Source organism: Megascapheus bottae, chromosome 22 (assembly GCF_031878675.1).
Source record: "Megascapheus bottae isolate mThoBot1 chromosome 22, mThoBot2.hap1, whole genome shotgun sequence".
Lineage (NCBI taxonomy): Eukaryota > Metazoa > Chordata > Mammalia > Rodentia > Geomyidae > Megascapheus > Megascapheus bottae.
Genome location: NC_143530.1, coordinates 29,382,951 through 29,400,702, shown reverse-complemented (window position 1 = coordinate 29,400,702; position 17,752 = coordinate 29,382,951).

Below are 17,752 nucleotides of genomic sequence, written 5' to 3'. Positions count from 1 at the left end.
TTTTAGAAAGTCCAAAGACAGTGCTTAGGCCTTGAGTTCAAGCCCCAGGACTGGTAAAAAAAATTTGAAAGTGAAAAAAAATAAAATAAAGAGCCAAGGATGTGGCTCAAGTGATAGAGCCTGGCAACCACAAGGCCCTGAATTCAAAAAACAAATCCTGTACCAAAACAAATATATACAGAGAGAGCAAGGGAAGGGATGCATTGTTCAAAAAGAAATATACTCTTTATTTGAATTATGGAGCCACAACCCCTCTCTACATCACCTTTATAATAATAAATAAATCTGAAAAAAATGTACAAATGAAAGCTGCTATAATTTGGGTGTTGGATGTTTCCCCAAAGGCTCACATATTGTAGACTTGGTCCTCATAGTGACATGGCTGGCAGGCAGTAGAGATTTTAGGAAGCAGCACCTGTGGTAGCCTTAGGTCATTGAGGATATCCGTTAGATGGAGTCTTTTCTTTCTTTCTGCTTCCAGGTCATGGGCTGAATGGTTCTGCTCTGCCATGCACTCTTTCCATGATGTTTTCTGTCACCACAGAATCAAAGCAACAGGACAAACTGATCATGCTGTGGATACAAACTGATTATCTGGGAGTATTTTGTTACAGCAATGGAGAGCTAACACAGGGGTTAAAGTGACTATGTGAGCTTGGAATAAGAAACTGTTTAGTAAACTCTCAACAGTTTAAGCTCAGTAACTCCAGATATCAAAGAGTTGAAATAGTTTTCAGATAACATAGAAAAGGCAAAGGCAGATAGAAAGTGGGAAATTATTTCAGTCAGACTTTGCAGCGTAAGTAAACATTGAATTAATGCTGTGGAAGCATTGTGCTAGCCAAGGACTATGGCTTTGGTATCAAACAAATTATTATGAGGGCTCTTTGCTTTGTATTACTGCCAGCATTCTTTTTCATATGCATTTTCATTCCTCTCAAATTATTTCATAGATGTATCTTTAATTTCCTTAGTGTGTAAGTATCCCAAGGCCAAGAGCCATATCTTATTTATTTTGTATTTCCTCGAAGCAGACATTAAATGACTGGTTACTTATTTTTAACTTATCTTCATGGTTAGAATTAAAATATATTTTGCATATGCCCAAATGAAAAACTCTAGGCCATGATTTAAAAATAAAGCCAAGAAGTATACTAACTTTTCCCCTTTGTTAAAAGTAGAAGTGAAGGCATTAGTTATTTTGTACTCTCTGAGAGGGAGCAATGTCTGTGTTTTCTGATGGTTGTCTCTGTCTTTGTCACATTTCATGAATCAGTTCTTAGATTCTGGTTTGGAGGAAGTTGCTAATGCCTCCTGGGGAACTATTACAATAAGGGTTCCAAATATACTACTCTTCCTACTGAATTTTTAATAGGGACAGATTTAAACTAAAGACAGGAATTAATGAGACTAGGAAGCAGATATGACTCTCTTCTTAAGTGTATACAAGTAGGAAGAATTATTCTGATCTCTTGCCAGAATCCATTAGCTTCTCACTGTATGTTTTAGTTTGGTTATGACAAGTCTACCAATATGTTCACATGGTAGAATATGTAAATGAAATAGAAAACCAACACTAAATAAACAAATAGTTCTGGAAATAGACCTGTACCAAGTCAAGCAGCCTGGGTTTTCAAATATATATTTTCTAGCTATATTTGAAACAATCAAGAGATGAAACTGTAAAGGACCTAAATGAAATCTCAGAGGCAGATATTTCTCTACTAGTAGCCCAAGGAATTTCCCCACCTTGTGTAATTGGACTTCATTGAAATGATTTTCCAACTTTATTTTGCTTGCTTTTTTGTTGTTGTGTCAATTAGTTTTTGGTGCCTGAACTGTTTTACCAAAAAACAAAGCAAAACAAAAATAAGGGTAGCTCAAGACAAAAAGAATGTCTTGAACTGTTGAAAAAGCAAGAAAAACAGGATAGAAAAGAATGGAAAGATAGGTAAAGGGGAAAATGTAGGTGGAAGGGAAGACATTGGAAAAAGGAAGTTTAGACACAGAAGAACACAAAGAAGGGACAGCAAAGAATCCATGCAAGAACTGGGCAATTACATGAAACATGGTCAGAGAAGCCATTCACTTAGAAGGTGAGTGCAAATTGTCAAGGTCATGGTGGACCCTTTCCAGCAAACTCTAGGCTGTACTCATAGACAGTGGCAAAGACTGGCTGCCCCACTTATAACTTGTAAGTTTCCTTTGAACCTATGATTTTTGGCGTCTTCCTATGCACTAACCCTGGCTTTCACTCCTGACTGACCTCAATGCTGTCTTCTTTTTCCCAGGCTTATTGACACCTTCAACCTTGTTTCTACTAACTCTAAAATGTGGAAGTGCCTGAAAAATATATACACACTTTTTCCCACCCCCAGGGTGGCTCTGCTGAGGGTGGCTGATGGATCTGAAGAAGCATTCTTGCCCCTTGAACTCTGGGATATTATGATCTTGATGTAGAGACAACTTTTCAGGATTGAGCAAAACTTACACTTCCTTTTTCCTTTTCTCCATCTCCCCAGACCTGTAGTGGCGATCTATACCTCATTCCTAATGTACCATGGTAAATCCCATCTCAGGGTCCATTTCTGGGCTTTTGACTTCAGGATACCACCCAAGGACCTAAATGCCTCAATCAATATGGGAGAAATTGTTGCTCATTTGATCCTGCAATGTAATATGTACAACTTACTCCACATGCAGGTCCACACTTACAGTGACAGAGAATATCCCTCAGAGATGCAGTCTGCTTCTGCGACACTGTTCCCTTCAAGCACTTGGCTTCCTCGCCTCCTAGGCCCTGGAAATCGTGAGCATCTGTCCACCAGATGAACCACATCCTCCGAGAGAGTCTTCTCTCGGTCCCCTTCCCCCTCCCAGGCTCTGGCATGTTGCTGAAACTCAGCTCCATCTGGAAGTCTGACAGGAATTTTTCTTCAGAGCTGGGTGTGTTGGGAGTTGGTTCAGTTTTAACACCCATCCCACCTCCCACTGCCTGCCAATGTCACCCCCAAGGGGATGTTTCACAAGCCACAAGGCATAGAAGCAGATGTCTTCAACTACAGCCCTGTGGCTTGAATAGACATTTATCACTGGACCCAAGATGATATCACAACAGAACAGGATGTAGGTACTAAAATAGTACCTGGGCTTCTAAAGTGTTAAAGGAGGAGGCTGGAGTGGGGTTTGCTCATTCCTTGTGATGCCATAAGTATTTTCTAAAGTCACGGGGGCCCACTCTGTTCAGCAAATCAGTTCTCAGGATTTGTTTCAAGGTTGTGCCATTTTTCCCCCTTACTTTGAAGTGCCATGAAAAATATATATGGGTCTTCTTATTTCTTCTCTCAGATAAAAAAAAAGAAATCAAGCAATCACTCCCCTTTCCAAAGTTAGAAAATTTCAATTGGAAACTATGATTTGTCCTTAATAAGACCTGGTACCATATGAATGCAGGATGAGGAAAACTCTCTGCTGATATACAGTTGAAAGAACAGCAATCCAGACTTGTCTGAGATGAATTTTGCCAAGGGGCCAACTTGGAAGCTTGTGGTGAAGAGGGTGCCAGGCTCCTCTGTGAAAACACAGTGATAAGTACTTGTTGAGCACTGAGCACCTACTGAATGCTCATTAAAGAAAGATAAGTGGGCCAGGACCATGGCCTAGTGGTAGAGTGGTTGCCTAGCATGCACGAAGACTCGGGTTCAATTTCTCAGTACCACATACATAGAAAAAAGCCAGAAGTGGTGCTGAGGCTCAAGTGGTAGAGCTCAAGCTTTGAGAAAGTCCAAGGACAGTGCTCAGGCCCTGGGTTCAAGCCCCAGGACCAGCAAAAAAAGAAAGGATAGGTGATAATGAGGATACATTACAAGGATTGCTTTGTTCTTCAAGAATTATATACTCTATTCTTTAAAATGAGTATAGAGTGGTGAGATTGGTTGTAATACATTGTAAATCTATGTAGAAATGTAATAATTAAGCCCCCTTTCTATAACTTAATGTATGGTAATAAATAATGCTTAAAAAGCATGGAATTTGACATCTTTGATTCATATATATATATATATATATATATATAGTTGTTGTTGCTGCTGGTGTTGGTACTGGGGCTTGAACTCTGGGCCTGGGCACTGTCTCTGAGCTCTTCAGCTCAAGGCTATTGCCCTACCCCTTGAGCCACAGCCCCACTTCCAGTTTTCTAGTGGTTAATTGGAGATAAGAGTCTCATGGTCTTTAGTGTCATGGTCTGGCTATGAACTATGGATCCTTACATCTCAGCTTCGTGAGTAGCAATGATTACAGGTGTGAGCCACTGTGTCAGGCTGATTCAGATATTTTTCTTTCACATACTAGTAATGTGAGAAACTTATTCTAAATAAAAAACCTAGATTGTTATGTTCTTTTTGAATTTTAAATTTAAGCATTTATGTAGTACTGGGCTACTGAAAGTTCCCAGGCAAACACTCTACCACTGAGTCATATCTACATCTTCCCCTTTTTTTGGCAATGGTTATTTTTGAGATGGGGTATCATTTTTTTTAGCCCAGATTCATGCCTGGACATTGATGTGTCTCTTTTACATTTCCACTGCATCTGGGATAAGAGTTTTGATCAGGTTTTCAAATATAGTCTTATGAACTTTTTGACCAGGCTGGCCTTAGAATGAAATCCTCCAGATTTCAGCTTCCCAAATAGGTAGGATTATAAGTGTCAGCCTGAGTTAATTTTAAAACTGGCTTAAAGCAGTTACATCCTTATAAGCTTTCTGATGATGTTGACTACTCACACATCCTCACGTTGGTGTTCAGCTGTCTGTTTCTCATTCTGGTCATGTGAGTCATGCTCATTGTTTCTTTTATACCTCTTATTTGGTAAATGTCTTGTGTGGGAAAATTGGCTTCATATATATATATATATATATATATATATATATATATAATTTTTTTGCCAGTCCTGGGCTTGGGCTCAGGGCCTGAGCAGTGTCCTTGGACTTTCTCAAGGCTAGAGCTCTACCACCTGAGACACAGCACCACTTCTAGCTTTTATCTATGTATATGGTACCAAGGAATCAAACCCGGGTCTTTGTGCATGCTAGGTAAGCACTCTACCACTAGGCCAAACTCCTGGCCCTGGCTTCAAATATTTAAATTTAATTATTTAGGCAGTAAATTAACAAAAGTAAATATTCCCAAGAGGGATAACAAACTGGAATGCATAAACAATTAAAAATTTTCCCCTAAGAGTAAACTTCTATTACATAAAGCATTATTTCCTCAAACTAGAAAGTTTGGTTTTAAGCCAATTAGAAAATTAAAAGTGCCCATCTCAGGCCGGGAGTGTGGCCTAGTGGTTGAGTGCTTGCCTAGAGTGCATGAAGCCCTAGGTTTGATCCCTAAGTATCACATACACAGAAAAAGCCAGAAGTGATGCTGTGGCTCAAGTGATAGAGCACTAGCTTTGAGAAAGCTCAAGGACAGTGCCCAGGCCCTGAGTTGAAACCCCAGGACTGGCAAAAAAGTGCCCTCTTCCCATTCACCCCCAAAACGTCACCTTTGAGTTTTGATGCTGAGATGAGAACCCAAGGGGGAAGAAAGGATCTATCTAAATGTGATGGCCAGATAAAAATGATATAATGCATTAAACTCTTACCAATAACATTCTACCAAGGATTAGTGTTTTGGAGTTGCAGACTGAGTAGAAGGAAGATCTTTGGAAAGTTCTGCTGTAAAACCTGTTTTCCCTCTGAAAGCAGGGGTGTTTCCTTTGTACTTTATACTCATGTATAAGAAAACCATGGAATTTGGGGGGTTTCCAGACCAATGTCTTAGTTTACCTGGAAAATTCTAACAGATAGCTCCCGTGTGTTTGTTTGAAGGAGAAGTGGTAGCTGGTTGGGATGGAGTACATTGGTGTAAAGTTACAGTTTTGCATGAACTGGCTGTGCCCGAATGTGAGGGAAAACAGCATTGTGGCGCCACCCAGCCTAGGCCAAGAAGCCTGACTAAGTAGTAAAAAGACTTGAGACGAATGTTAGATTCCAGGGGCTGTGGAAATTGCAACTAAAAATAGGAAAGTGGATGTATCAGCTGGTGTCACAGGAAGTACGGAAGATGTGTCTCTAAAGAGTGCTCTACTGAAGTGCTCACATGGAAAAGAATGGCTTTTTGAGGGAAGCCTCAAGACCAGGCAACATCAGCTCATTTCACTATCAACTGAGAACTTTCCTGATTCCTTTTCCTAGGCTTCTTTCTGAAGAAAGGCTTCACTCTGAAGGGTCCCAAGCTAAGAGAATGGATGGAGGAGGCAACTAGTCTCTCCTTCCCAAGTGGAATTTCACCTACAACACATCTGACAAGTAGTAAAGTGGAGAAATCTCAGCTTTAAATCAAGCTGGAAATTCATTATTAGGTCAATGTTACTTCAGGGTACTACTAATTTAAATTACACAAAATTTGATCATGTAAAAGTAATCAGAAAGGTTCTGGACTCTGCATAAAATTGCAGCCAGGTCAAAGAAGGGTCAAGTAGCCTCATTAAATAAGCATCAAAGGCTGGAGAAAATTTTAAACACCATACATATTTAACATGAGTATTGTGGGAAAGGGTAAACAAATGTACCTTGGAATCGTAGTTGTTAGTACAGGGCCTGAAGGATGAAAGATTCACCAGCATCCACTTCAAGAGCAGTAGTGTCCTGGACTGACCCTTCTAAGAGCTGCAGTGATGTCTTAGGGATAAGCAAATGCCTATTTGAGCAACATTTGGTAAGTCTTAGAAAAGCATATGATAATATTAATTATACATATTTGCTTGGTTGCCAAATTTATTCAGAGTAATTTACAACAAATCAATTTTCATTTAAAACAGACAAATGTCAGGATCTTAGTACAATTTAATCCTGATTGCACTATCACCTTTTTCTGGCAGATAATGCTCTTCTCTCTTGTTGCTATGAGGCCTACATGGTCCCCAGAGTGAGTCAAATCATAGGACTTCAATCTAACAGAGGCTCTGGGAAACCCAGAAGTGCTTGAGTATTTGGTAGTCACTTCCTGAATGCTACAGCAATTTGCCATATATTTACCACTACTTACCAAGCAAGTACTATATAAACTGGATGCTTTTTGGTACAGCAAATCACAACTTTTAGAATCAGAGACATGTTCATTCTTCCTTATCACTTACTAGGTATTGAAAATGTATAAGTTCCTAAATGTCTTACTTTATTTTTCTTGACTACTTCTTACACTGTAAAAAGAGAATGTGTACCTCAGTAGGACTATTATAAGAATGGGCAGAATTGCTACATGAAAAAATGGCTGGCTCTCCTCCACCTTGTTCTTTCTGGAAACTATGGACAATGTTCTATAAGATATAAACATTTCTAAATTATATGAAAGTCTCCATCGCTCAAAAGCATGAGATTTAGGAAATATCAGTAAAGCAAGGACACACATGTTTTTTTTTCATATATTTTTTATTGTAATTAATAGAAGGGTTACATGATATTTGCCAGATAGATGGTGCATTAATTCCCATACATTGATACTCTTTCACATGTCCTGGTCCCCACTTCCCTCCCCCCCACCCCCACCCCTCATCTTGTTTTCCCCCCTTTCCTATCCAATTTCAAATAACCAAATACAAATATATCCGATATATCAGGTAACAAAGTGAGATACTGTAACAATATGAGATAACCAAGGGACAGCAAAAGAGATGAGAGATAACGTAGTACCTTAAGAACAACAATCATTCATTATATGGCTTATGTTTCATATCCTAGAGAAAGGACACACATGTTTAAAAGGCATTATGAAAATAAAGATTCTCTAAGAATTTTAAGGGAGACTTGTTACTTCTGGTCATGGAAGACTTCTAGAAGAGGTGAGCTTGTACTTGGTTTTGAAGCATAGGTAAAAAGATTTAGGAATTCTACATTGTATTAGTCAGAGTTTTCAGATAGTAGGTAGGCAGGGGTGGTGGTGGTGGGATTTACTATGAAATTGGTTCATAACATTCTGACAAGTCCTGTGATGGGTCATCTGCAAGCTGGAGACCCAGGGAAGTGGGTGATGGTTCAGTCATGAGAAATAGACTTGAGAACTGGAGGAGCCCACATGCAGTATGTGGTGGTATAGATGCTGGTGGAAGTACTGGAGTCAGAAAGTTGCAGAACCTATAATTCTTCAAAGGTAATGGAAAAATATGTCCCAGCAGCATGGAACCATGGAAGGATGGAAGTGAGGAAGGGTGTCTGTGTGTGTGTGTGTGTGTGTGTGTGTGTGTGTGTGTGTGTGTGTGTGTGAGAGAGAGAGAGAGAGAGAGAGAGAGAGAGGGGGGGGGGAGACAGACAGACACAGAGAGACAGAGACAGACAGAGGCAGAGACAGAGACAGAGGGAGGGAGAGGGAGGGAGAGGGAAAGGTAGGGGTAGAGAGAATCTGCCATTTCTCTACTTTTTTCTTCTACTTGAGACCTCAACAGGTCTCAGTTTGGATATTGAATGAGGTTTACTTACTCCAGTGAGCAAGGATCTTCCCCACTCAGTGCACTGATTCACACATCAACCTTGTCTAGAAACACTCTCCCAGATACTTGGAAAATGAATGATTTACCAGCAACTTGGGGATCCATTAATTTAGGCAGGCACATTGGCATATGCAATTAACTTCATGCATGAACAAAATCACTTGAGTAATAAGTTAATAGAAAAGATGTTTTGGAACTGGGAGCTGGCTCATTTGTAAGTTTAGCTATTCAGAAGGTTGAGATGTGAGCATTGGGATTTGAAGCTATCTTGGGCAAGAAAGTCTATGAGATTGTAATTCTGAATTAAACACTAAAAAGTCAGAAGTAGAACCGTGGCTCAAGTGGTAGAGCACTAGTCCTGAGCAAAGAAGAACTCAGGGACAGTGCTCAGGCCCTGAGTTTAAGCCTCAGGATTGGCACACACACACACACACACACACACACACACACACACACACACACACACACACACACACACTATTTGGGAGACTAAAAATAGAGCAATTTTTATTTTCAAGGAAGCTTAAAATAGAGAACAAATGAGAAACAAGGCTAAAAATGCAATAAGGTAGAGTTCAACAGAGGAGAGTGTCTTGGGATTTTAGGTCAAACTTCATTTTGTATATATTGGTTTCAAGGATGTCAAGCAAGATATTGTATACAGGAAGGTACAGAGTAATGACAGGTAAATTATAATATAGGACTTATTTTTCCTCCCTGTAGCATGGAGGAGAACATTAATCCAAAGTTGGTAACTCATAGGAGAGACAAAACTGGAAGGAGCACAAGATGTTCCATGTTATTGTTTTGGTGCTATCACTTCAATAAACTCTTTGCAATGTCACATGAGCTATCTGAGAGCCCAGAGGAATCTGAGATTCTCCATTTTCCCTTTATGTTTTCTTTGAATGCCTAGACATCGAATACCTTAGATTTCTAGAATCCCAGGCAAGAATCCATTCTCATTCACTAGGAAATTGTTTTCTGACTACCCAGTACAAACAACACACATTATATAATGCTGGGGGGCACTACTAAGATGACTTAGTGAGATTCTTGCCCTTAGACAAAGCCCTGGGAGATTCAGAGATGGAAGAAAATATTTATTTAAGGATTTGAAAACTAGCAAATGTCTTGGAAATTGTTTAGAAAATGGGAGCCAAACTCCAAAGGTGGAAATAGAGTGGAAATAGCCTATGAGGAGACATTTGAGACACCTTTCAAGTGGCTTCAGTTACAGCTTTTCTACTTCACCTGCCTTACTTGTGTTTGGCTTCCAGTATGTATATGTGGGGATGCTAATATATATATATAAAATATGTATATTATATATAATATTTACATTATATATGGCTCCTAGTATGTGTGAGGATACTAATACATAGTATATATTATAAATGTCTGAGAATACTAATATGTAATGTATATATAATGTATAATATATAATGTATATATAGGATATATATTATATATTTTATGTTTGTACACATATAGTATATATTGTATGCATTTATATATAATATATTAAGTATATTATAATATACATTTATATATATTACATATAGGCTGGTACACACAGAAACACACATCCAACTTCTCTCTTTGCAGAATCTCCTTCACCTAGGATGAGATTCCAACAAACCCATCCTAAATTGAAAATACCCTAAGCTGAGAATGAATTTAATTCCCCTAACCTACCAGCCATCGTGGAGTCTGGCCTCCCTGATACATGCTCAGAACATGACCATTTGCCTAGAGATGGGCAAAATCACCAGCTATAGTTGTTTATTTTTATATAACCAAGTATTGCAGATCCAGTCAACTCAAGGCTAAGCACTGTGTAGACATGGTGAGATGTAAAACAATAAGCAAGACAATATCCTAGAGGCCGTGGCACCATGGTCCACTGTAGAAGATGGTGTGTGACTAGAATACATGGCTGCCCCCACCCAAGACTGCCTGGGGAAAGATCCAATTCAAAATTCAAAGCATGCCTTCTATAGAATTCACATTGCCTTGCCATTCATGCTCAACCTTCAGATTTTGGGACTTACTGTATTTATAGTCATTCTTCTAAAAGTGTGCTCTTTTTTTGTCCCTTCCTGGTCACCCAATTTTCTCCCTTCTTAACCTTCGATTTAATAAAAGATTTCAATGTGGATTTTTTTCCGTATATCTCAGAAACTTTAATGACCACATTAACTGTCCTCATTCTAAGGTCAGAGAACTATTTTGAAGTGCCTCAGAGGTGAGGAGGTGAGAACACTCCACTCTGGCCTCCCCCTCAGGATCCGCACTCTCCCTAGATTTACAAATCATAAAGCAAACTGAAAAATGGCCCCAAGGTTAGCCTCCGTGCTGCTGGCCCATATGTCTAACAAGTACCATCCATTGCATGTGCAGGCAAGCTGCTCTCCTGTCATCTTCAGAAGCTCCAATGTTCAGGGCCAGCTTCCATCTTTCAGCACACCAGAGAGTAATAGCTGGAAGAACCCCATCTCTTACCCCTACCTCATCCTTCCCTTCTTGCTGGATGGAAAGGACTAGTCAGGGGAGGGATGTGCTTGGGGGAAGTGCAGTTCTGGAAAAAAGTGTTTCACCTGCTTGGAAGGACAAAACTAGGGGAGCCCTTCCTGATATTCCCTCAGTGACCAGAGCTAGAGGAAAAGCAACCCCAGCTACCTGGGAGCACTGGCGTACTATGGCATTGCTAGGTAAGTAGGGTTGGGAGAACTACTTTCCCTGAAAACTTACTACTAGCCAAGAGGCATGGTACCCACAGCCCATGCCACAGAGACCAGCAGGCGCTGTGATCTTGGCTGGATTGCTGCTGCACGATGGTGAATAGGACAGTGGAGAGGAACAAAGGGAAAGCAGAGATGTTTGTTCCCACTGGCTTCTGGGATAGTGGGAAGATAGGACCTCTTATCTGTGTAGGGTTCTGGAAACTGTCTCCTGCCATGGTACTATTATTCTCCTCAACACTATCCTCACAGCATCCAGACGGTGCCTCTGCCATCTTGAGAAGGAATCATTTTGGTGAAGTCTCTCTTGAAGGCACACCAATGTGATATTTTAGATTCTAACGACTTGCTAGAACAGTAACTGTTAGAAAAATTGTGTTTTTCCCCCTGACCCACAGTAAAATATGTTTTATAAAAAGAAAGATTCAGAAACCACTCCAGATTAAAAGAGACTGAAGAGAAATGACAGATGATGGCTCACACATGTCTCGGATCTTTTCTTGCTCTGAGAGACATTACTGGGGTAATTGTCAAAAATGCCAATACAGGCAGTAGATCAGATGTGATTTTTTAAACACTAATTTCTTGGTTTTGATAATCATATTGTGGTTATATAAGATAATTCTGCCTTTAAGATCCAAGTGCTGATAGAGGCAGGGGTTATTTATCATGTCTGTAGTTTCTGGATAGGTCACAAAAGCATGTGTGTGTATACATGTGTGTGTAGGTGTATGTACATATGTAGGTAGCTAACTAGGAATACAAATGAATAGATAGGTAGGATATATAGCTAGGTAGGTAGGGAAGTAGGCAGGAAGGTTAATAGACTCAGAGGGAGAAAGAAAGCAAATGCAGTTAAGTGCTAACTTTTGGTGAAGCTGAGTTAAGAATAAAGAATGTCTGGGAAATTCTTAAGCTCTTTATTTTTTTCCAGTCTTGGGTTTGAGCTCAGGGCCTGAGCACTGTCCTTGGACTTTCTCAAGGCTAGAGCTCTACCACTTGAGCCTCGGCACCACTTCCGGCTTTTTTCTATGTGTGTGGTACCCAGGAATCGAACTCAGGTCCTTTGTGCATGCTAGGTAAGCACTCTACCACTAGGCCAAACTCCCGGTAATTCTTAAACTCTTTTACTGAATTTTTCTGGTCTGAATCAAATCAGCATTAATATAATAAAAATAGATTCAATATTACAACCCAGAAGAAGTATACTTACACACATGCCTCAGTGTTGGCTCATCCAGTTCATTTTCAGTGTGTGCATGTGTGTGAGTGTGTGTGAGTGTGTGTGTGTGTGTGTGTGTGTGTGTATACCTGTGACCAAAATAAGCAGAAGTGTTTACCCAACATATCTGTTTATTCACCCATACTCTTATCTGTACAGGTGGATATGTATTTGTCTATATATGAATGCAAATGGGACAAAATTATATTAAAAGATGCTGATTTTCTGAGCCATTGTGGGTTGGATAGCCTTCCTTTCAAAGAATAGAAGTAGAAGAGACAGTGTCCTCCCAAATTCCTCCACCTGAAACTTCTGTGGGGTGCATCCTATTCCAATATTGGATGACCCCATACTGTCAACTTGCTTAGCTGTGTTGAGGAACCTTTCATGTGTTTATTAGCCATTCTCATGTAAGTCTAAATAATCCCTTCTTAAAATGTGGAATTTCATTTTTGGCTTATTTTAATTAAATAACTTTATGCTGTTGATCGATAAGGATTATGTATATTCTAGTTGGTCTCTTTTCAGACATATGAAGTATGAGTTCAAGGTATCTTCTTCCAACTCGTACATACTCTTTTCACTTTCTTGGGGCATATAAGATGTAACAAATTGCTTTGAATTACTTTTTGCTATTGTTGATCTTTTTTCCCCCCTAGTTCTGGGGCTTGAACTCAGGCCTCAGCATTGTCTTTGGGTTCTCTCAAGGCTAGAGCCCCACCACTGGAGTCAGAGCACCATTTCCTGCTTTTTTTTTTTTTTTTAGTGTATATGGTACTGATGAATGGAACCTGGGTTGTTTTATTGTTTTGAGGTTTTTTTTTTGTCGGTCATAGGGTTTGAGGTCTGGACCTGGGTGCTGTCCCTGAGCTCTTGAGTTCAAGGCTACCACCCTACCCCTTGAACCACAGTGCCACTTTCAACGTGGGTCTTTGTGTGTTCTAGGCCATCACTCTACCTCTAGGCCACACTCCTGGCTCTTGATCTTACTTTTTTTTTGCCAGTCCTGGGGCTTGAACTCAGGGTCCAAGCATTATCCTTGGGCTTTCTCAAGGCTAGAGCTCTATCACTTGAGCCACAGCACTATCTCCAGCTTTTTTCATGTATGTGGTACTGAGGGATCGAACCCGGCAAGCACCCTACCACTAGGCCAAACTCCCAGCCCCCTTGGTCTTACCTTTTGGTGGTATCATCCATCTGAAGTCACCAAGATTTAGTTTTATATTTAATAGTTTTATAAGCTGAACACCAGGGACTCATTCCTGGGAGATTTATCTCCTTCTGCAATTCTTCACACATGATTCGGCAGTTCAGCATTATTTACTTCATGACCCACAAGGTTTCATAAAGCTTCTAAAAATAAATTATGAGGAACTAGGCACCAGTGTCTCACATTGGTAACCCTAGCTACTCAGGAGGCTGAGATCTGAGGACTGCTGTTCAAAGACAACTCACGCAGAAAAGTGTGAGATTTTTTTTCTCCAATTAACCAGCAAAAGACTAAAAGGAGAGTTATGGCTCAAGTGGTAGAATTTAGCCTTAAGTAAAAAAGTCAAATGAGAGCATGAGGACCTGAGTTCAAATATAGTGTTAGCTCTTAAACATAGGTTTACGATTGGGTTTGAGGTGTCCTGTGTGGTGTTCTGTGACGTGTGCGTGTGTGTGTGTGTGTGTGTGTGTGTGTGTGTGTGTGTGTGTGTGTGAGAGAGAGAGAGAGAGAGAGAGAGAGAGAGAGAGAGACAGAGACAGACAGAGACAGAGACAGAGAGATAGAGACAGAGAGATAGAGACACAAACCGAGAGACAGAGAAAGACAGAGATCGAGATCGAGATAGTGACAGAGACAGAGACAGAGGTGATAAAGGAACAGTAGGGCTTCATTTTTTGGGGCAAGGGGTGTCTCAGTGTCCCAGCATGATTTGTTTAAAGGATGACTCTCCACATTAAACTATCTTGGCACTCCTGTCAAAACTCAACTGACATAAGGTAAAGGTTTATTTTTGTGTTATTCAATTCATTTGTATGTGTATTCTGAGACCATTTCCACTTTATCTAGATTACTGTCACATTGTAATAAGTTGTGAAACTGACAAGTGTAAATTCTCCAACTTTTGCAAAGTGGTTTTGGCTATTCTTCATTCCTTTTACTTTCCATATATTTTATAAATGAGTATTTGCATTTCTGCCAAAAGGCTGGTTTGGGTTTTGAAAGAGACTGCAAAGAAATTGTAAATTAACTTCGGGTATACTAATATTTTAATGATAGTAAATTTATCTAATCCATAAAATGGAGCTATTCTTGCACATATTTCATTTTCATTCATTTCCTTCAAGAAGGTTTTGCAGTTCTCAGTGTATAAGTCTCACATTTGTTTAATTAAATTTATTTGTAAGATAGTTTGGCTCTTGTGGCTCATACTTGAAATCCTAGCTACTCAGGAGGCTGAGATCTTAGGATCATAATTCAATGCCAACGTAGGAAAGTCTGAGACTTTTTATTTTCAATTAACCACCAGAAAGCCAAAAATTGTGTTGTGACTCAAGTTGCAGAGTGCCAGCCTTGAATGAAAAAGCTATGCGGCAGTGCTCAGGTCCTAAGTTTATAAATTTTTATGCTTTATGAATTGAATTATTTTCTGAATGTGTATAGGAATACAATTAATCATTATACTAACCTTAGGTCCTACAATCTTTGGACTTATTATCTCTAAGAATTTATAATAGATTCTTAAGATTATCACTATATAACTTCATGTTATCTATGTGCTTCTTTCATCCAACTGATACCATAATAGCAACCAGCTACGATGTTAAAGAATGTTGAGGGTTTATTTCTAGTAAGTGCTAGAGGTGGAACTTCCGGCAGAGTAAGCTTCAGGTCAAGATAAACTGTGATTTGATCTGCAATTAGGCAATTTCGAGAAGTTTCTAATTGCCTTTGCCCTTGCAGTAAGACTATGTGTGTTCTAGCCATGACTTCAAGGCCCCTGGACAAGATAAAAGTTCATCAAGGTCCTGTTCTTACCCAGGTTAAGAAATGCTTAAAAAATAATTTTTTCTTAAATTATTATACATCTTTTGTTAATTTCCAGAGCTCTGAAAGAATGGATTTTGATGCTTTTTGGGTTATTATTATTGTTGCTTTCATGGACAAATTGATTTCTATCAGCTCTCAAATGTTTTGGGGGGGCATGGTTTGGATTGGCCTATAAACTGTGCTTTTCTCAGTAGTGGATATTACAGGCATAGGCCACTGTGCCCAACCTGGACAGACTTCTTTCTGATCAATATTTAAGGATATTTACATTGTACAAGGTACTATCAGAATTAAATCTGATATGTAATTTAAAGTCGATGGGAAGATATACTTAAGTTATATGTAAATACACCATTTTATGAACATTCATAGATTTGATGTCTGGGGGAGTTCTGGAACCAGTTTTCCATGCTAGAAAGAGACTAGAAATTGTTATAATCCACATCTCAGATGTTAGCTCAAAAAACAAACAATACTCAAGAAAATAGAAGGAAACAGTACTAAGGCTTATACCAGTCCTGACTGTCTAGCTGGCCAAGGCAACTTTAGATTTTCTTTCTTTAGTGTGCCTACTTTGAATTGAGCTGATAGTATCCTTTTGAAAAACTTCAATGTTGATTCATCACATAAAAAGCATCTGACATTTTTCTCAATGTGCCTTCTTCCTCAAACACCTGTTTTAATTCAGACTGTGGGTTGAGCACACACCCAGAGGAAACCAAGACAAATCTAGTCGCCAATCTCAGAGGAGTTAAGGATACACTAAATTGTGGGAATTGTGTGGTGGTCTGTTCTGACCACATGACCCCTTTCCTTGATCTGAGTCAAGTGGAATCAAAGTATCTGTGCCTCTGTTGGACCAGGAAGTTGATAGTCAACCATCACACCCTGTCTTTCCTGCAGAGAACTGAGTCAGACAGAGCAAACATGTAGCCAGCATTCTGACAGCTTCTGAAGAAGAATTTGCTAGTTGTTCCCTCCAAATTGGCACAAGCCAAGATCTCTGAACAGAATCAAAAGCTTTGAGATAGGGTTTTTTTTCCCTTCAGTTGTGCCTGGGTGTTTTCTTTCTTAAAAAATATCGACTCAGAAAGTTTCTAGAGTTGTGATCAATATGCCCGAAATGGGCCAACCATTCTGGCAGAAGGAAGTATGGAGAATGTGTTCTTAGGGAATCTCCAGGAGAAGGGTGAAGAAGTAGTTCCAGAGGCCTGATGGCAGCAAAGAGAGAAGTCTGTCCACGGCACACTGAGTGGTGTTCAGGGAGTTGGCTCACTTTCTGCTCACCCCTGAGTGACAGGAACAAACCACGTGAATACACTAACCCCCTCCTCTCTCCAGTCCCACCCCACCCCAAGTGGAGGTAGTTAGGTGTGACTTTGCTGCTAAAATATGCTATTGGCTAATTGAATATACATTCAGTAATTTAAAGTAAGAATTTCACCAACAGCCTTTAAAAAATTATTTCCTTATGATTGTTCTGCATTTGGCAATAGGGCTGAGACACTTAAATGGCAATGGCTCTGTCCTCAGCCTTGATAGCAAGGAATGAATGACCTACAATGAAGAACTTGAGAAATGCCTCTCCACTTGGAAATGTGTGTATTATCTCAACTGTGGAAACAATCGTGGCTTATTGGGAGCTCAAATGAGAAAAGATTATAAATTCTAAAATATATTGATTCGTTATGACAAGTATTTTGTGTGCAGGTGTTTTTTAATGTGCTCCATATTGCTCTCTTGATTAATGACACTCCTTCAGCTTCTATCACTGTAACTATACACTGAATAGGAATAGAAACTTTTGTGATTGGGAGGTACATGCGTACATATGTGCAGGATCTATCGATAAATTCAACTCATCCAATTTAAACACTTCTGTTTTAGAAGACTTCTGATGCTGATATTTCTCTTTTCTTTTTGTCAGTCGTGGGGCACCTTTTGCTTAAGGTTAATGCTCTACCAGTTTGAACTATAGCATCACTTCTGGTTGTTTAGTGGTTAATTAGAGATAAGAGTCTTAACGGACTTTCCTGCCTGAGCTGGCTTTAAAACACAATCCTCAGATTTCAGCCTCCTGAGTAGCTGAGAATACTGGTATGAGCCACCCTAGCAAGTGGCTGCCTTTATTTTAAGGGAAGAAAAATGAGACCCTAGGTAGGAAGGATGTATTCACTTGTGCTACAGCTCTCCTTGCTGTAACACCTCCTGAAATAAAGC